Source organism: Symphalangus syndactylus, chromosome 7 (assembly GCF_028878055.3).
Source record: "Symphalangus syndactylus isolate Jambi chromosome 7, NHGRI_mSymSyn1-v2.1_pri, whole genome shotgun sequence".
NCBI classification, from domain to species: Eukaryota; Metazoa; Chordata; class Mammalia; order Primates; family Hylobatidae; genus Symphalangus; species Symphalangus syndactylus.
The window spans coordinates 141,722,246-141,740,090 of record NC_072429.2 but is presented as its reverse complement, the minus strand read 5'-3'; the positions used below and the strand labels follow the sequence as shown (position 1 = coordinate 141,740,090).

Below are 17,845 nucleotides of genomic sequence, written 5' to 3'. Positions count from 1 at the left end.
GATTGGGTATAGAAAGAACATACATCAAAACAATAAAGACCGTATATGACAAACCCACAGTTAATATTATACTGAATGGAAAAAAATTGAAGCCTTTTCTCTAACATCTGGAACAAGAAAAGGATAGTCATTTTCTTCACTTCTATCCAACATAGTACTGAAAGTCCTAGCCAGAGCAATTAAGCAGGAGAAAAAATAAAGGACATCCAAAATGAAAATGAAGAAGTCAAATTATCCTTGTTCACAGATGTGGTTCCATATTTATAAAAACCTAAGGATGCCATGAAAAATCTCTTAGAACTGATAAACACCGTCAGCAGATTTGCAGAATACAAAGTCAACATAAGAAAATCAGTAGTATTTCTACACATCAATAGCAAACAATCTGAAAAAGTAATCAAGAAAACAATCCCATTTACAACAGCTACAAAAATAAATAAAATACCTACTAATAAATTTATCCAAAGAAGTGAAAAATTTCTACCATAAGAACTATAAAACAATAATGAAAGAAATTGAAGAGGACAGAAAAAAGGAAGATATTTCATCCTCATAGATTGGAAAATATAATATTGTTAAAATGTCCATACTACTTAAAGCAACCTACAGATTCAATGCAATCTTTATCAACATATCAGTGACATTCTTCACAGATATTTTTTTAAAATCCTAAAATTCATATGGAATCATAAAAGTTTCCAAATATTTAATGCAATCCTGAGCAAAAAGGACAGAGCTGGAGGCATCACACTACCTGACTTTAGAATATTTTACAAAGCTATAGTAACCCAAACAGCATGGTACTGGCATAAAAACAGATATATAGACCAATGGAACAGAACAGAGAACCCAGAATTAAATCCACATATTTATAGTCAACTCATTTTGAACAAAGGCACCAAGAACATACAGTTGGAAAAGGACAGTCTCTTCAATAAATTGTGCTGGGAAAACTGGATATCCACATGTATAAGAATCAAATTAGACCCTGTCACCATATACAAAATCAAATAAAATGTATTAAAGAAATAAATGTAAGACATTTAAGTGCAATGTCTTCCTCACAGAAGAAAACATTGGGGAAACATTTCAGGACACTGGTCTGGGAAAAAATTTTGGGATAAGACCTCAATAGCACAGGCAACCAAAGCAAAAAATAGACAAATGAGATTACATCAAGCTAAAAACCTTCAGCACAACAAAGGAAACAATCAACAGGGTGAAGTGACAAGCCCCAGAATGGGAAAAAATATTTGCAAACTACCCACCTGACAGGGAATTTATAACCAGAATATATAAGGAGCTCAAGCAACTCAATAGCAAAAAAATAAATTATCTGGTTTAAAAATGGGTAAAATATCTGAATAGACAATTTTCAAAAGAAGATATACAAATGGTCAACAGCTGTATAAAAAATACTCCACATCACTAATCATCAGGGAAATACGAATCAAAACCACAATGAGATATCATCTCACCCCAGTTAAAATGGCTGTTATCAAAAGAAAATAATAGTTGCAGGTGAAGATGCAGAGAAAGGGAAACACAGGCACACTGTGGGTGGGAATGTAAGTTAGTACAGCCACTATGGAAAACAGTATAGATGTTCTTCAAAAACAAAATAGACCTACTATATGATCTATCAATCTCACTGCTGGATATATATCCAGAAGAAAGGAAATCTGTATATTGAAGAGATAGCTACACTCCTATGTTTATCACAGCACTATTCACAATAGCCAAGATACGAAATCAACCTAAGTGTCCATTAACAGATAAATGGATGAAGAAAATGTGCAACATATACACCATGGAATAGTATTCAGCCTTAGAATGAAATCCTGTACTTTGCAGCAATATGGAGGTCATTGTGTTAAGTGAAAAGAGCCAGGCACAGAAAGACAAATATCACATGTCCTTACTTATGTGTGGGAGCTAAAAATGTTGATCTCATGGAGACAAATGGTAGAATGATAGTTACCTGAGGCTGTGAAGGGAAGGGGAGGTGAAGAGAGATTGATTAATGGTACTAAAATACAGTTAGATAGAAGGAATAAGTTCTAGTGTTCAAAAGCATAGTAGGGTGACCACAGTTAATTTATTGTGTATTTCAAAATAGCTAGAAGAGAAAACTTGGAATGTTTCCAACACTAAGTCATGATAAATGTTAGAAGTGATGGATATACCAATTGCCCTAATTTGATCACTACACATTGTATGGATGTATCAAAATATCATATGCAACTCATAAAATATGTACAATTATTAGGTATCAATAAAAATTTTTTAAAAAGCAAAGTAGGAAAGGGCAGGGCTGCAAGGAGTAGAGTTTTTGTATGTAATTGAAGTTAATTTGTTATAAGTTTAAAATAGGATGCTATAACTTTAGGATACTATACTCAATCCCTATGGTAACCTTCAAAAAAATCTCTAGAATATATTCAAAAGAAAAGGAGAACGGAACCAAACTGTGTCATTGCAAAAACTTAACTAGCACAAAGGAAGGCAGTAGGGCCAGAAATGAGGAACCTAAAAGCTGTAAGACATACAAGAAACAGTTCACACAATGGCAATTGTAAGTCCTATGCACCCAGCTCATTCTGTGAGGCCAGCATTACCCTGATACCATAGCCAGACAAAGCTACTATAGGAAAAACACTTCAGGCCAATATATCTGATAAATATTCTCGACAATATCCCTGATGAATACTGAAGCAAAGAGAACTGAATAGCACATTGAAAGAACTGCACACCAGGACAGTGGGATTTATTTCTGGAATGCAAGGATGCTTCAACGTAGAAATCAATCAGTTCTGCAGATAGCTCTCCCACTGGATCATCGTGGGTCAAGGAGCCTGCAGAGCCACCTGCGTCCCCACCTGCCTTCTGCCACAGACTGTCCCCATCAGGAAGGTTTGCAGGGACCCTGAGTGCCCCGAGGGAGGCTGCGGCCCGGCAAACACCAGGCTCAGCACTCACAGGCTGTGACCTGGGCCAGTGGGGGTCCTCTTCTCAGGGCCTCAGTTTTCTGACCTGTGGGAAGGAGAGTCCCCAGACCGCAAGAGAAAGCAGCCACCAAGGTCGGTGCAGAGCGGGTTCTCGCTACACAGAAGGGTTCATTGTTCTGTGTCTTCTCCTCTGCAGAGGTGCCCGTGCCCATTTCTCCATCACTGCCCGGCTTCTCCAACCCACAGGGCAGACGCGACCCCATGGGATGGCCGTCCTCTGGGCCCAGTGCTCACCCTCACTGCCCACCACAGGGGCCCAGGGCAGATGTGCTTTCAGGTCCTGCCTCTCTCGCCTCCCCCCTACACCCAGGCTGCCCACCCTGCTCCCAGCTCTCAGCTCCCAGCTCGCCGCTTACAGCAAGAACACGCCACATTTGTGCCCACGATGTTGTCTGTAGGCCACCCAGGGCTCCAGGCTCATCCTGCGGGGATGCAGGCTGTCCACCTGCTGCAGCTTCTCCACGTCCTCCGGCAGCATCACACACACCATGCGTGCTCCTCCCAAGTTGTACCTGTGGGGCCAAGCATGAGGCCCTGCTAGATGGGGCCATGTACCCCCTGGCCCCACCCTGCAGTGCCAGGACCTGCTGGGAATGGCAGTGCTGAGTGCCTGGCAGGGTCCTGGGCAGCAGGGGCAGGGCTCTCGGTGTTCCCAGTGACGGCCAGGGAGGGCTTTACCTGAAAATGGGCCCCAGTTCCTGGAAGGTCTGGTGCATCTCCAGGTGCAGGTGCTCGTAACCCTGCTCCCTCCAGATCTGCAGCAGCCTCAGCCACCTGTTGCCTGGACACCGGGGCATGGCTTCAAAGGGCAGCACTGTCCTGGGGACCCAGGCAGCTCTGGTGCCCGGTGCCCATGTCCTTCACGGGGCCAGCCAGGGCACTGCCACGCACACCTTTGCCTTTGCCCTGAGTGCCATTCCAACGCTCCCTCCACCCTGTTCAGCCCAAATCCTTTTAACTTGTCTGGAACCTGCCCTGGAAATGGATCATATCATGGGAGAACCGGCCCTGAACATGCCTGAGAAAGTGAGGGCAGAGGTCTGGGAAGTAGGTGGGGACTGATTACGGGTGCATGGAGAAAGAAATCAGGGGACAGAGTCCCCTTCCTCCTCCTCCAGGGCAGAGAGGTGCAAGATGAATGGGCCCTTATCTTATCCAAGAGCCTTGGGTTACTCATCTCCTTGGAGCAAGGTCCCACACTGGAAGGCAGGGCGGGGGCTGCACCTCCCGAATTACCCCACTGGCATTTCACCTCCTCTTCCAGGCCCTATGCTGAGTGCATGGAGAAGGAACAAGAGCCCACACAGGCCCTTCCCAGTGAGGGGTTCAGTCCTCTCGGGGCAATTCCGTGAGTCCCCAGGGGCACAAGGTGGCACAGAAGGAGATGACAACATGTCCGAGGCCAGGTCTGGGCTCACCTCACTGGTCCTGCTAAGGAGCTGGGAATACCCAGGAGATCACAAGAGGCCGGGTGCTGGGAGCCACACCCAGGCTGGAAGACGAGCAGTGCTTGCCTGAGTCTGTCCTCATCCGGGCAGGGGCTCTGTGCCAGCGGCTCATATCCCCCTTTTCTGTCCTAAAACGTGTTGTCCGTAGTTCAGATTCATAGAGCCATGAGGGGCCTGTGATGACTGAGTTGAGGGCCGTTCTCAGGGTCCCCACTGTCCCATGAACTCCCTCCAGCAGCCACACACCAGGCACAGAACCTTGCAGGGGGATCTGTGGTTTGGTGATGTGTTATCTCACAGAAGCCTGCAGCAGTCCCAGGAAGGGAGCATTGCTGTCACTGTCCCCATTCCACAGGAGGAAACTGAGGTCCAGGGTGTGCGGTCCCCGGCCTCACGTTCCCCAGTGGGTTGGAGGGACCGCAGAGCTCTCACTTCTCATACCCTTCAGGTGTGCCTTCCAAGCCCTGAGCCCAGCGGCCCAGCCTGAGGCGGAGCAGCCCCGGGGGCCCCAGGGAGACTACACCCTTCCTGCTGCCCCGCAGTGGCTTCTACACGCTGTGGCCTTTTCCAGTTTCAAGGACCAGGAAATCCCGAGATCTGCTCCGCTGGGCTCTGCCTCAGCTCCTCTGACTCCAACCCTCCGATGTCAGAGCCTGGAGACTCCAGGGGGACCCGCCAAAGCCCTAGGGACCCTCAGCCTAGACCCCTGGGTAGGGGAACACGCCGGGTCGCTTGCCCTGCCAGGCCTGAGCTGCTCGCCAGGGCCCCCACCTTCCCTTGGGAGGACAGATCAGTGGCACCTGGCACTGCCTGTCCACCCTCCCTTGGAAAGGCACTCACTCCAAGTTGAGGGGGGCGGCAGCTGGCCATGGGGGAGGATGACAGGGTTCCTGATGCCCTGGGAATGGTGCCCTGGGGCACCCTGATGCAGGTCAGAGCCTGCAACGCCACACCAGCAGAGGCCACAGTGGGGCTGGACTGCCCTGCAGTAGACGTGGCCTGGGGCCAGCCTAGAGGAAGGGGCCCTTTCATACTCCATGCTCACACAGCTGTGCATCCCCAGGACTCCACAGGCCCAGGGAGGGTGCGTGTCCCACCCTGCGCAGCACTGCAGTTAGGAAACCTCTCAACTTGCACCATCCCACAGGCAGAAAGGGCCGACTGCGGTGGGAGACTTCCAGCCAAGTGGGCGATGCCGCCTGGCTGCAGTCACCATGTGGCTTGGAAAGCAGAGGGAGCAAGTGTGGCAGTCTGTCCCCTCTGTCCCCTTACTGGCAGTCACCCCTCAGCATTCTCGTCAGGGCCGCAGATCTTGCAGGCTAACTTGGGGACTGCCTGTTGGCTCCTTTTCTCTGAGTCATGCTCACAGGGACATCCAGAGGCCCCCTTGTGCATTTTGCTGGTGACTAGAGCCAGGGTGTAGGGACATGAAGACGGCTTGCATTTCAGCGGGTACTTACGGGTAGTTGTGTGGGGAATGGGTAGACTGTGGCTTCTGCCTTCTGATTATGTTTTTAACACCCGAGTCAAGTCCTTCCAACTGCAGAAGGGGCCGTGGCGGGCACCGCAAGGCTGAGTGGGGAATTCGCTGGGGGGCGAAGCTGAAGGGGAAGCCGAAGGCAGCCGCCAGTGCAGTCAGGGGAAGGGGCTTCCAGCCCGGGACACAGGGGTGCAGGCCTGGCCAGGAGTGGGCAGCAAGGGGGCACGAGGCCTGGGCTGGGGGCTGCAGGCAGCCAGATGAGGTGCTGGGAGGGTTTTCACAGGGGAGGGCAAAGACCCATTTGTTATTTTTCATTTTACTTTAATCAGTTCCCCACTCCCCATTCTTCCTCGGGAATCTCAAAGGCCTCGACCCCTCAGCAGCTGTGATGTGCTGTGTGTCCCCGAGTGCCTCCCGCTGTCATGTCAGAGCTGGCCTTGGGCAGGCTGATGCCATCGGACTTCCCAGCACGTCCTTGGAGTGGTGGTGCAATCTGCCCGGGCACACTGGACAGTCCCCCTGCCCGTCCCTGCCTGTGGGCACCCTCCCCTCTCCCATCAGCTGGGTCTGTTCTCATCTGTTCTGGGGGTTTCTGAACCTGTGGCCATGAGCCAGCATTTCCCATCCCTCCTCAGCCCACCTACAAGGAGGCTGGGGCCCGAGGGGACCCCAGAAGGCCCCTCCCATGCAGAGGACACTGTGGGTGCAGCTGAAGCGTGGAGGTGCCAGAACCAGCACCCTGGACTTGCTCTAGACTCTGTGGCTTCCCTAATGCCCTTACCTTGAAACCTGGAAGCAAATCCTGGAACTCACTTCCCGCAGAGCCTCAGTCATGGCGCCCTGCTGATGCAGTGAAGGGGTGCAGGTCCCAAGGGCCCCTTTCCACCTCACTTCCGGGCCCCTCTCCCTGCCCATAGGTCTGGCCGCACCCCTCTGGAGTCTGCCTCCTGGGGAGGAAATGGTCCGACAAGGCTGACCCGGAACACTTTCCTTTAACTCAACTGTAGAGTGAGGGCCCAGCCAAGCCCCAGAGGCAGCAGAGAGGGGCAGGCAGAGGGCACCCTGGTGGTCCAGGAGCCCCCACCCTGATGTTCTTCCCTGCTGGGAGGGTGCCAGAGCCGCCTGGAGAAGATCCTGGGGCTGCGGTCATGGGCCAAGGCCAGAGCAACTGTCTTCGAATAGGCTGGACAGCCCCAAGGTGCACTGTGGAGGAAGAGGGGCTCCCTCTCCGGGGACAGACCAGGCCCCCACTTTCAGGGACTCCTGTGAACCAGGCTGGGCCACCCCTCAGGCCTGCGGCAGAACTTTCCACCTCCCCTGGGTCTGTGGGTCCTGCTCATTCCAATCCTTTCTGGCCCCAAACCTAGTGTCCAAGTCTGCACCCCATGATATTTTGAAAAGTTCTCAGGTTCCTCTCCCAGCTCTGAGAAGCAACTCAAACCTCAGCCCTGACCCAGCACCCTCCATCCGCCTGCCCCGTGCTGAGTTCCTGTAGCCCTGGGCCAGAAGCCTGTGTGCCCAGCAGTCTCTGGAGCAGCAGGGCTGTCCACTTGCAGCTGTGTCTCCTGATCCCAGCCAAGAGGACCGTGAGTGTTAGGGCTGGTGCAGAAAGCAGCAGCCCCTCATTTATGGCCTTGGACATAAAATCTCCTTTCCTGCAGTGGTTTTACTCCTAGGGCCATGGCATTAGTGACAGTGGTGTCACTAACACAAACAGAAAAATGCAACACGAACAGAACAATGGGTGGGCGTGGTGGCTCACACCTGTAATCCCAGCAATTTGGGAGCCTGAGGCAGAAGATCACTTGAAGCAGAGAGTTCCAGACCAGTCTGGGCAACACAACAAGGCCCCATTGCTACCAAAAATTAAAAATTAGCCAGACGCGGTGGCGGCACCTATAGTCCGAGCTACTCGGGAGGCTGAGGTGAGAGGAATGCTTGAGCCCAGGAGTTCGAGGCTGCAGCGAGCTGTGATCACCACTGCACTCCACCCTGGGTGACAGACTGAGACCCTGTCTCAAATCAAAAACCAATACAAAGAAGAAAAAGAAATTGAAAATGGAGGAAACAGCAACCAAAATGCCTGTTGACTGGAGAATGTTTGTGCCTATGTGGTCCAGGCACATGCGAGGTGAGTTTTTGCCACTGCGGAGATGAATTTTTTCGGGTTCACATGAAGATGAGGGTGATCAACAGTGCAGGGACTCACAGTGCAGCCTTGAAGGGAAAGTGGGAATGTTGGGAGATTGTGTCCTACGTGGTTCACATGCATTCAGTGAACCGCTTACAAAAGCAGCAAAGGCCAGAGAGAGAGCGAGATTGGGTGTGGGTGCCTGTGCTGGGGAGGTGGGAAGGTTGGTCTCTGTGAATGTGGGGGAGGTGGGACTTACTGCCTGTGTGGCGGGGCTTGGGTTGGGTGGAGTGTTTGTGATGTCTCAAAGATAGGGTCTAGGAAAAGGCAGCAGGATGCCAAGTCTGGAGGCCCCTGATCAGGGTGTGGCACAGCGACGTGTGGACAACCTGGTTGGTCCAACAGACTTAGCCCCAGCAGTGCTGATCAATGGGTGTGGGCCTCCCCCATCTCCACCGTGTGGGGCAGCAGATGAGAGGGTGCTTGCCACCTTGTCAATGGCTGTGAGGACCAAGAGGGAGATACAGCAGAGCTCAGAGCAGACAAGCAAAGGAAACATCAAATGCCGAGGGGATCTGAAGACTTCCTGCTGCATCTGCAAGGAGTCAGGACTGTGGGAGCTGCCCAGAGGCAGTGGTGGAGACTGTAAGAAGGTCAAAATTCACAGAGGTGCATCTCATGGAGGCACATGAGATGGCGTGTGTCAATAGGGCTGGGAGGACACTTTGCCAGCAAACAAACCTTCCTTGAGAGAAACCATGCCAGGGCCAGCAAGGTGGAGTGGCTGCCAGGCAGGGCAGGGCAATGAGCAGGGAGACACAGATGGAGCACAGAATGTGGGGTCCTCAGAGGAGTCTCTGCAAGAATATCCCTCCTGTTTGTTCATACCTTGAGGATGGTGGAGAAAGTGGGAGTCCTCACCTGGAGCCTTGCATTGTCCCAGCCCCATCTCCTCTGCCCTGACAAATTCTCTGGGCCTACTCAGACCCCACCCCACCATCAGCTTCCTTCAAAGACCCTTAGTAAAATACTAGCGAACTGAATCCAGCAATATATAAACAGAAGTATACACCATGGACAAGTGGGATTTATTCCAGGAAGAAAAGGTTGGTTTAACCTCCAAAATTAATGATTGCAATAAACCATATCAGTAGAATAAAAAAACAAAAATCACATTCTCATCTCAATAGATGCAGAAAGTGCATCTGAAAAATCTACCACCAACTTCATTTTAAAATACTAAACAAACTACAAATAGAAAGGAGCTTCTTCAACCTCATAAAAGTCATTTATGAAAACCTCACAGCTAACTTCTCCCTTAATTGTAAAAGCTAGCTGCTTTCCTCCTAAGTTAGATCAGGAGCAAGGACATCTGCTCACCACTGCTATTTAACACTGTATTAGAGGTTCTAACCAGAACAAGTCGGCAATAAAAATAAAAAGAAGTCAGCCAGATGGAAAAAGAAAAAGTAAAACCATCTCTTCAAACTTCACATGATCTTTCATATAGAATATCCTAAGAAGCCCACTAAAAATAGTATTATTTCTAACAAAAGTAGTTCAGCAAGATTTCAGGGTTACTCCATTTATCCCCATCGATCCCAAGGCACATTCACCTGTGAATCACACACTGTGTCTGCAAGAATAGGCCGGAGGCAACAGAGGAAAAGTATAAGGAAAGCAGGCAGTGACCACAGGAGGCTATTAGGGTGGCCTCGAGGGAAAACAATTCCAGGAGGAACCCAAATTCGAATGTCCCCTGGTGTCATTGAGAATGGAGAGGTTCAGGGTATGAATTGTGCAGTTGGGGGTAGCAAGCCAGCATCCTGATGATGGTCTGCATACCCCCTGGTATGTATCATTTATATAAGGATGTTACTTAACTATTGCTGTCTTCCAGAGGCAGCTTCTTGAACAAATACTTGAGGTCCTCTATAGGTTTACGGGAGTAGACTGTTTTCTCCAAGCAGGCCTGTTGTCCATCAGGAGAAGCAAAAGGTTTTATGCTAGAGACAAGTCCTTCCAACTGTACAGCTGATGGAGTGGCCAAGGAAACCTGGTACGGACCCTTTCATTTCTGAGTGAACTGAGCCTCTGGGCTTCCTTTTCGCCATGTCTTGAGTAGGACCTGTGCACCTGGGCTAGCAGGGAAATGATCTGAAACTCCATGACCCGGCTGAGGTCACATCTTATTATCATATTGGAAGATGGCCTGCTGAACTTGTCCCAAGTTAATGATGTATTTTACAGCCTGATTTAAATCTTCGTCTAGAAGAAAGTGGCTAGGAAGAGGCTAGCAATAAGAGAAGTGGGTTGGGATCCTCTTGGCATCCTATGTCACGCTTAGACAAGGACGCTCGCCTAGAAACTCAGGTTAGAGGCTTGGCCCACGAGGTTACATGCCCTGGGGTATATCTGGAACAATGGAAGTCTCTTTGCAAGATGTCTGTCAGTGTGTGATCTGAACTAATCCACCTTGTGCCCTCTGCTGGGGATGGGAAAGCTCTACTTCTCATCATTTTCCAGCTCATTGCTTTGCTGTACTGCAGCCTTGGGGCAGCCCCGAATGGCTGGTCCAGAGGTTTCCACCTTCCAGTGGTGGCTTCTAATGCTCTTTATGTGTTTCTCTCTGTTCTTTTCTGCCTGCTTTGGATCGGCTGTTACTAATCTGCTGCCGAGCGGTGACTCTGCTTATCTCATGGTGTGAGGTGAGACTCACTGTTTTTGGTATTACTAATGCAAGGCTACTTGGAGATTGTCTTTTCTTGTACAGTTCAGCCAGTTCTGGCTAAAATGTATACATTAAAAACTCATTTAAAACTGAAGAAAAAAATGATGAAAAGTTTTTTTTTTAAAAACCAAACTTCCTTAAAGACTACTTTACCAAAACTTTTGTCTACAGCTTTCCTTCGATTGCTTGTTGGATGTCTGGGTCATTTCCAATTAAGAAAAGTTTATGCTATGGGAAACATGTTTCTAGAATTGTGGAAGGGTCTTATCTATAAAGTGCTAACATCTGGCAAACAGTGCAGGATCTCTTGCTTCCTCAGTTTTCCCACTCACAGATGAATGAGTGCCCTTAGCTGTCCCTTCCCTTCCCGCTCCCGTTTCCTGTATGCAATGTGCTCAGCCTTCCAAGCCCCAGGAGGAGCAGGGATGCTCATGCTTCTTTATGTTCCCCTAGGGACTGGGGGTTAGCAGACCTCACCCCAACGTGTGAGGTCCTTTGGGCTCTGTCTGCTGGGGAGCCTGGAGCCATGGATCCTCCAGGTCAGCCACTACCTGGTCGCATGGGGGCTTTTCGGCCTTTAGGGGCCCAGGGTTGCGGTGCCACCCCAATGGAGAGCCCGTTTGAGTCTCAGAGGGATATTTGCCAGCACATACTGCTAGGTCCCTTTTGTGCCCTTTGTCAGCTGCGTATTTGCTCTCTGTGCCACATTAGTGACATCTGTCATCCTGAGCTTGCATGCTCTGAAGTTTACACTTGCCATTTTCCTTCTGATCCTGGTGATTTTCATTCTTTGGGTTATTTAATTCGGCATCTCTCTGGGCAATGTTGGAGGCCAAAAGCCTCCCAGGAACTAGTCTTATTGAGAATAAAAATAATTTTGTCTAATTCAGAAGTTATATAAAGGTCAATTCAAATGATGAACTTGAAAATAGTCACTTACAAAACAAGTTAGAAAACAGCCAGTAAGTAGGGGAGCGAGAGATGTGAATAAAAGTTGGCTTCTTCCTTCCTTAGGACCATCAGCGGCTATCCTTCTTTTGATTTTTGGACCATGCTTGTTTAACTTCCTGGGAAAACTGTTGTCTTCTAGATTGCAACAATTTTACTGACCGTGCAGTGCTTCCAGTGTGTTCCAGAAGCCCTCAGCCCTAGCACATCGACCCCTTAAGCTGAGAGGAGTTCCATTCCTCTCAGGTAAAGGTAAAGGATACAGGAACGACACTCGCCTCCAGCAGGAGGTAGCTCCAGAAGAAGAGACCTTTGCCCAAAACCCCTTAAAATGAAGATGAAATCTCTCAGGGGGAATGAAGCAGGCTGGCTGGCTTCCTGTGGTGATCTGGTCTACGGGAGAAAAACAAAGCCCCTTACTCAAGCTCTAGCTCACCTAACTTTCAGCCAATCAGCCCCCTGGAGCAGGGGGCTAGGGACTTCCCAGAAGCCCCACATGTGCAGTTAGACTTAAATTTCAACCTGGAGTTACCCCTTCCTCATTTTAATGCTAAAAATCACACCCAGAGGTGGAGATTTAAATTGCTAATGCCATATGCCATGTATGAAGAAGCATGCCAGCCACTGCATCAGTGCTAGAAAAACACCCCCTCTACACACCTACCTTGCTGGGAGAAAATGGAATCCAGGCCAAGAGCAGACCCCAGCCAGAGATGTGCAGCCCCCAACCAGGCACAGGCATGAGGTAGCCAGGCAGGGCGCAGACGGTGTCTGCTGGCGTGGTTTTATTAGATCTGCATGAGTATTGCCAAGGTGGGCTGCCCGGGGCCCCTGTGGTAAGGAGGATGACAATGACATGGACAGCAATCAAAGACCTCACACTGGGAGCGCACAGCCAGGCTTGGGAGCAGGATTCTGTTCCGATGCTCATCAGTAGGTCTCCTAAGCTACCTGGGACTACGGGAGGCATGTTTTCTGTGCAGGAGCCACTTCCCGCCATCTGAGGCCTACATTCTTATCACCCCCATGGCCCCCAGGCTGTGTGCCCTTCCTGTGAAAGCTGCTGGCCCTGTGGATGCCAGTCAAGGCCACTGTGGCAAATACCCAGCACAGTGTCCAGCATGTGGGAAGTAAATAAACACTTGCAGAGCAAATGAATACATGAATGCTTTTCCTTACACAACCTCATACAGGCTGTAGTGTGGAAGTCGTACCTGCTTCCTGCTTGCAACCCCAGAGACCTGCCAGGGCCCCAGTGTTAGGACAAGCCCCAGCCCACACGCCAGCCCAGCCTCTGCAGCAGGATCAGCAAGGAGGTGCTTCCCACAGGCATTCCAGCCTCCAGAGGCGTCTACAGGCCCTCTGGGCCCACAGGCTTACAGAGCCCTCCACGGACCAGGCTCTGGGCTGAGTCCTGCAGGCTCAGGGAAAGCGCTTCCTTTCTGCTGAGTGGACTCAGCACGTTGGGGGTGGCCTTCCACTGCAAGAGGTGGAGCAATGGTACCTGAGGCCACCGGCACTGTCCACTGAGAAGCCGCCCGCCTTCTCCCTCGCCGACTGGGTGGGGTGCCTGAGCTCACAGATGCAGAGCTCTGGAAATGGAGACTGGCAGAGCCGTGCTGCTGATGCACCTGTGGCAGAGCCGTGCTGCTGATGCACCTGTGGGCCTCCTCAACGCCGGCCCCGGCTGGCATCCTGCAAGCTGCAGGAGGAAGAGATCGAAGGGTAATCCTACACCTGCTTGACCCGCTTTGTCCCCAGCCTACGCCCTCTCCCAACCTGGCAAAGGGGTATGAACTCAGGTCTAGGCCCAGCAGAGGGCCCCACAGCCCCCGAAAGTATGACCTTGCCTGTCCCATTGCTCTCCCAGGTCCCAGTGAGGCTCTGCACCTGGACTGGGCAGGAACGGCCTTCTGCAGGCTGGCCTTGCTGGATGGCCCCGCACCCTCCCTCTGGGCTCCTGCACCCTACGCTGCTGCCCCCACCTGGGCTGTAAGCCCCTCCCCTTGTGCCTCAGCTGTCCCTTCTGACCGACCTTGCTGTGGGCAGGCTCTCACGGGGTCCTTCTGCACATGCAGGATTTGGCCCAGCCCCGGCACAGGGCCCAGCCAGCCTGTCTATGGATATGGGGCAGTGGGGAGGGGAGGGAATGAATGAATGAATGACTGAACCAAGGACCCACCATGGGCAGGACTAAGCTGTAGGGAGGCAGCACTGCCCTGCTTCGAGGGATCTTAGGCTCCAGAGTCAGGTGCAGAGCCTGCAGGGCGTCTTGGTTTCTGACCCTAAGGGATGCAGGTGTGGCCTTCCCTTCATGGGTGAGGTTGTATCTGGAAGATACAGCAGAGGTTTGCAGGGTGGGCCCTAAGAAGACCATTGGGGAGGCTGGGCACTGGTCCAGCTTGCACCTAGGGACACGACAGCTCCACACCCACTTATCCCCAAAGCCCAAAGAACCCCAGGAATTCAGGGATAAGAGGGCTCTGGGTGGAGTCACGGGAGGCTTCCTGGAGGAGGCAGAGGAGAGAATCTGAGGAGAGGGTAGAATGAGGGAGACCTGCAGGCAGGGCACAGCCAGTGGCAGTGGCAGGCGCCTGAGCTTGGCCTGCATCCAGGCATGGGTGTTGTGGGACTCACTGTAATAGGAGTGTGCTCTGGCTACCTATGAGCCAGGCTTTTCTAGGGGTGGGCTGTGGGAGTGCCCAGAGGGGTCCCAAGGCCCGTAAGAGCTGGAGGCTGGGGTAGGCAGGCTTCGCGGCGTGAGCTGGTGAAGAGGCACCTCTGCCAGTCTACTCACTGCTCCACACTACCTCCTGCCTCCGCTTCCCCAAGGTGCTCAGGAGAGGAAGCACAATTAGTCAGAAGAAAGCCCTCCTGAGGTGGCCCCTCTGTGAGCAGACGTGCTGTCAGGCAGACCACATCCTGCCCTCAGGGCCCTCGGCAGATAGGGCCGGCTCTCCAGCTGGCAGACCCAGCCCAGGTACCCACTCGCCAGCCCTGGGTCACACCCTTGGTCCAGGGGGTGTGCGCCTGGCCTCCCCTAGATGTTTTGGCCTTGCCTACAGAGGTTGCAGTCCCTTCGGGAAACTCCTGAATTAGTCGCAGCTGGGTAGAGTCCATCTCTGTACTCTCCTCCCACCAGTGGGCAGCATCCCACCTCTGCCCCTTCTGTGAGTCGTACCTCTGGCGCTTCGGTGAGTTGTGGCCATGGTCCACTGCCCGTGTGGCCGGCGACGTTCATTCAGCACTGGCGACAGCTGTGTCTGAGGGTCCCACAGAAGTGTGAGGGGGGATGCCACTGCAGGGGTCCCCAACAGGCAGCAAGTGTGGGTGGCCCCACAAAGCCTGTTCAGTTGAGGAAATTCTCTCCGGAATACTCCTGGAGAGGCCACAACACCCACCCCAGCTCTTCACCACGTTCTCCCCCCACCTACCTCCCCAAGGGCTTCCCCTAGCCAACCTGTAAACAAAGACTACGACTCCTGTCTCCTGGCCCAGAAGGCAGCTGCTGTCTCTGGGGACAGCCTGTTGGGCTCTGCCTTACCTTCCCCAGGCCTGTGAGGGGCTCGGGGACTGTCCTGGCTCACCCTGGGCTGTGCCTCAGGCCCCAAGACTGTGCAGCCTCTGTGGTTGCCTGCTGCCCTCAAGGGTCTTTCTTAGCTGGGCTACGGGGAACAGGACACTTAGCCGTTTGCTTCCCAGAAGCCCAGCAGAGGCTTTGGGGCCCAGCGCTATCGGCAGCCTCCCCCTCAGTACAACTGCCCCTTGGCACCTGGCCCCTCTCTGTTCTCCCACCCCCTCTCGCTCCCAAACTGTGCAGCTCTTGGCACCCCCTTGTCACCACCCCCAGCACTTGGCAAACACATCTAGAGGAGGCCTTTGCTAAAAGGAGTCTGGGCCATGGGTCTGCATGGCCCTGTGGCAGCCACCAGAGGAGCCCTGGCTGCAGGCTCCTCTCCCCCTTGCTGCAGGGTCACTGACTTCTAGGCATCTGGAGTGAGGGTCTCCAGGGGGGTCATGCCCTGGCAGGCCAGAAATTGAGAGCCTCATGAGGGCCTCTGAGAGGGTTGAGTGGTTCGCTCAGGCCCTACATCCGCAGGGGCGGACTTAGACTTGAACCCACTGCCCTGGGTTTCACCAGGCAGGTCCCCTTCCGGGAGCGACAGCCCCACCCCAAGGCTGAGCCAATGAACCCAGGAGCTGAGTGGACCTTGGGACCTGCCCTCCAGACTTGCGCCTTCAAATGTTTCCAACACTTTCTAGCCTATGGGCGCTCATTTCACCAACAGAGCCTCCCCGGCTGGCCGGTAGAGCAGGCAGCATTAGCCTATTTTTCAGGCAAAGTGAGCCGTGGAGAAGAGTGGAAGATGGGAGACCAGCCAGATCTGAAGCCTGTGGGCCCCAGAACCACCGAGACCTCAGGGGTGCCTCCTGCCAGTCATGTCCCCAGGAGGACCCAGCAGGGCCAGCTTGCAGGTTACTCTCTGGTGATGCTCATGATCTCCACGGTCTGCTGGACCCCGTCGCAGCCCCCACAGCGTGCCAGGGCCCGTGAGCTGTGCTACGCTCTTCTAGATGTGTTTGCTGGGTGCTGGGAGTGGTACGAAGAGGGTGCTGAGAGCCACGTAGTTTGGGAAGGAGAGGGAGAGGCGAGCAGAGGCAGGTGGGATGGTCCCATCTTGCAGGCAAGGAAACTCGAGGTCCTGCCCAGCATAGGGGAGCAGCGGGCGGGCAGCAGAGGAGCCCCTGCCCAGCATCGGGGAGCAGCGGGCGGGCGGCAGAGGAGGCCCAGTGCAAGCTGGCCAGCCACAGACCTCCTCCTCCCCATCATCCCCGGCACCGCGGCTCCCTGGGCCCAGGTCCCTCTTGCCCCGTCTTCCTAGGTGACTTGGATCAGGCCCCCACAGCCAACACTTCCTCTTCACAAGACCGTCGCCCTGTTTCTCTGGGGTTTTCGTTGGTCCCAGGACTCTGCCAGACACACACATGCCCCTTTAATTCTGGGGACAACTTGGGGCTGGAGGGATCATGATTCCCACTTCATGGATAAAGAATGTTAAGGAGAGGAAGGAGACGGCCATGCAGCCCACACTGCAAAACCTGCTCTGCCAGAGCCCAGAGCCAGGCACCTCAGCACACAGTGTGGTTGTGGCAGGGGAGCCACAGGCCCTACCCTCCTCCTGCCTGGTCCATCGAATCTGACTCCCCGAAGCCGCTGGGCCTCCCTGGCCCTGCTCTTGATGAGACGCAGCGGAGTGGCTAAACTCTGGAATGGCCCTCATCTCCCCTCCGGAGGCAGGACAGCTTCCTCCCTCCCTCCCACACCAGCCTCGGTCAGTTGTGGGGGAAGCACCGGGGGGCTGGACCAAGCCTGGTGCACTCTGGGGTTGGTGTGTGAGTGCGGTCCGAACAGTGTGCAGGTGCGTGCACAAGTGTATGTGTGCTTACAGGTGTAGTGCAAATGTTTGAGAGTGAATGTCAGTGTATGTGTGAAAGAGGATGTTATGTGTGAGTGCACATGTGAGCCAGTGTGTGTCACTGTGATGTGTGAGTGTGCTTGTGTACGTGTGTGAGTAGATACACATGTGAATATGCTTGTGTGCTTGTCTGAGTGTGAGTGTACTGTATGAATGCATTGTGTGTGTGAGTGTGCGTGTGCAGGAATGTACCTGTGTGCATGTGTATGTCTGTATTGTGAATGTGTGTGATTGTGCACGTGAGTGCAGTCTGCATGTGTGTTGTGTGTGTGTGTGCTTGTGTGTGTGTATTGTGTGTGAGTGCACATCAGTAAGTGTGCATATGTGTGCACATGTATGCATATGCTTGTGAGTACGTCTGTGTGTGAGTGTGCATGTGTGGGAGTGTGTGTACATGTGTGCATGGGCTTGTGTAAGTAACGTCTATGTGTGTGAATGTGTGTATGTGTGTGTATTTTGTGTGAATGTGTGCGTGTGTGCATGTGTGGGTATGTGTGTACATGTGTCCCTGTGCTTGTGTGTGAGTACACGTCTGTGTGTCTTGACTGTGTATGTGAGTGTATTTTGTGTGTGTGAGTGTATTGTGTGTGTGTGAGTGTGTGTGTATCGTGTATGTGTGTGA

At 52.5% G+C, this 17,845-nt stretch overlaps 1 pseudogene; it reads right to left on the bottom strand.

Moving 5' to 3' along the window:
- Positions 1 to 3,339: 3,339 nt before the first annotated feature.
- LOC129486885 (cytochrome P450 11B2, mitochondrial-like) lies at positions 3,340 to 3,925 on the bottom strand (annotated as a pseudogene).
- Positions 3,926 to 17,845: the final 13,920 nt, after the last annotated feature.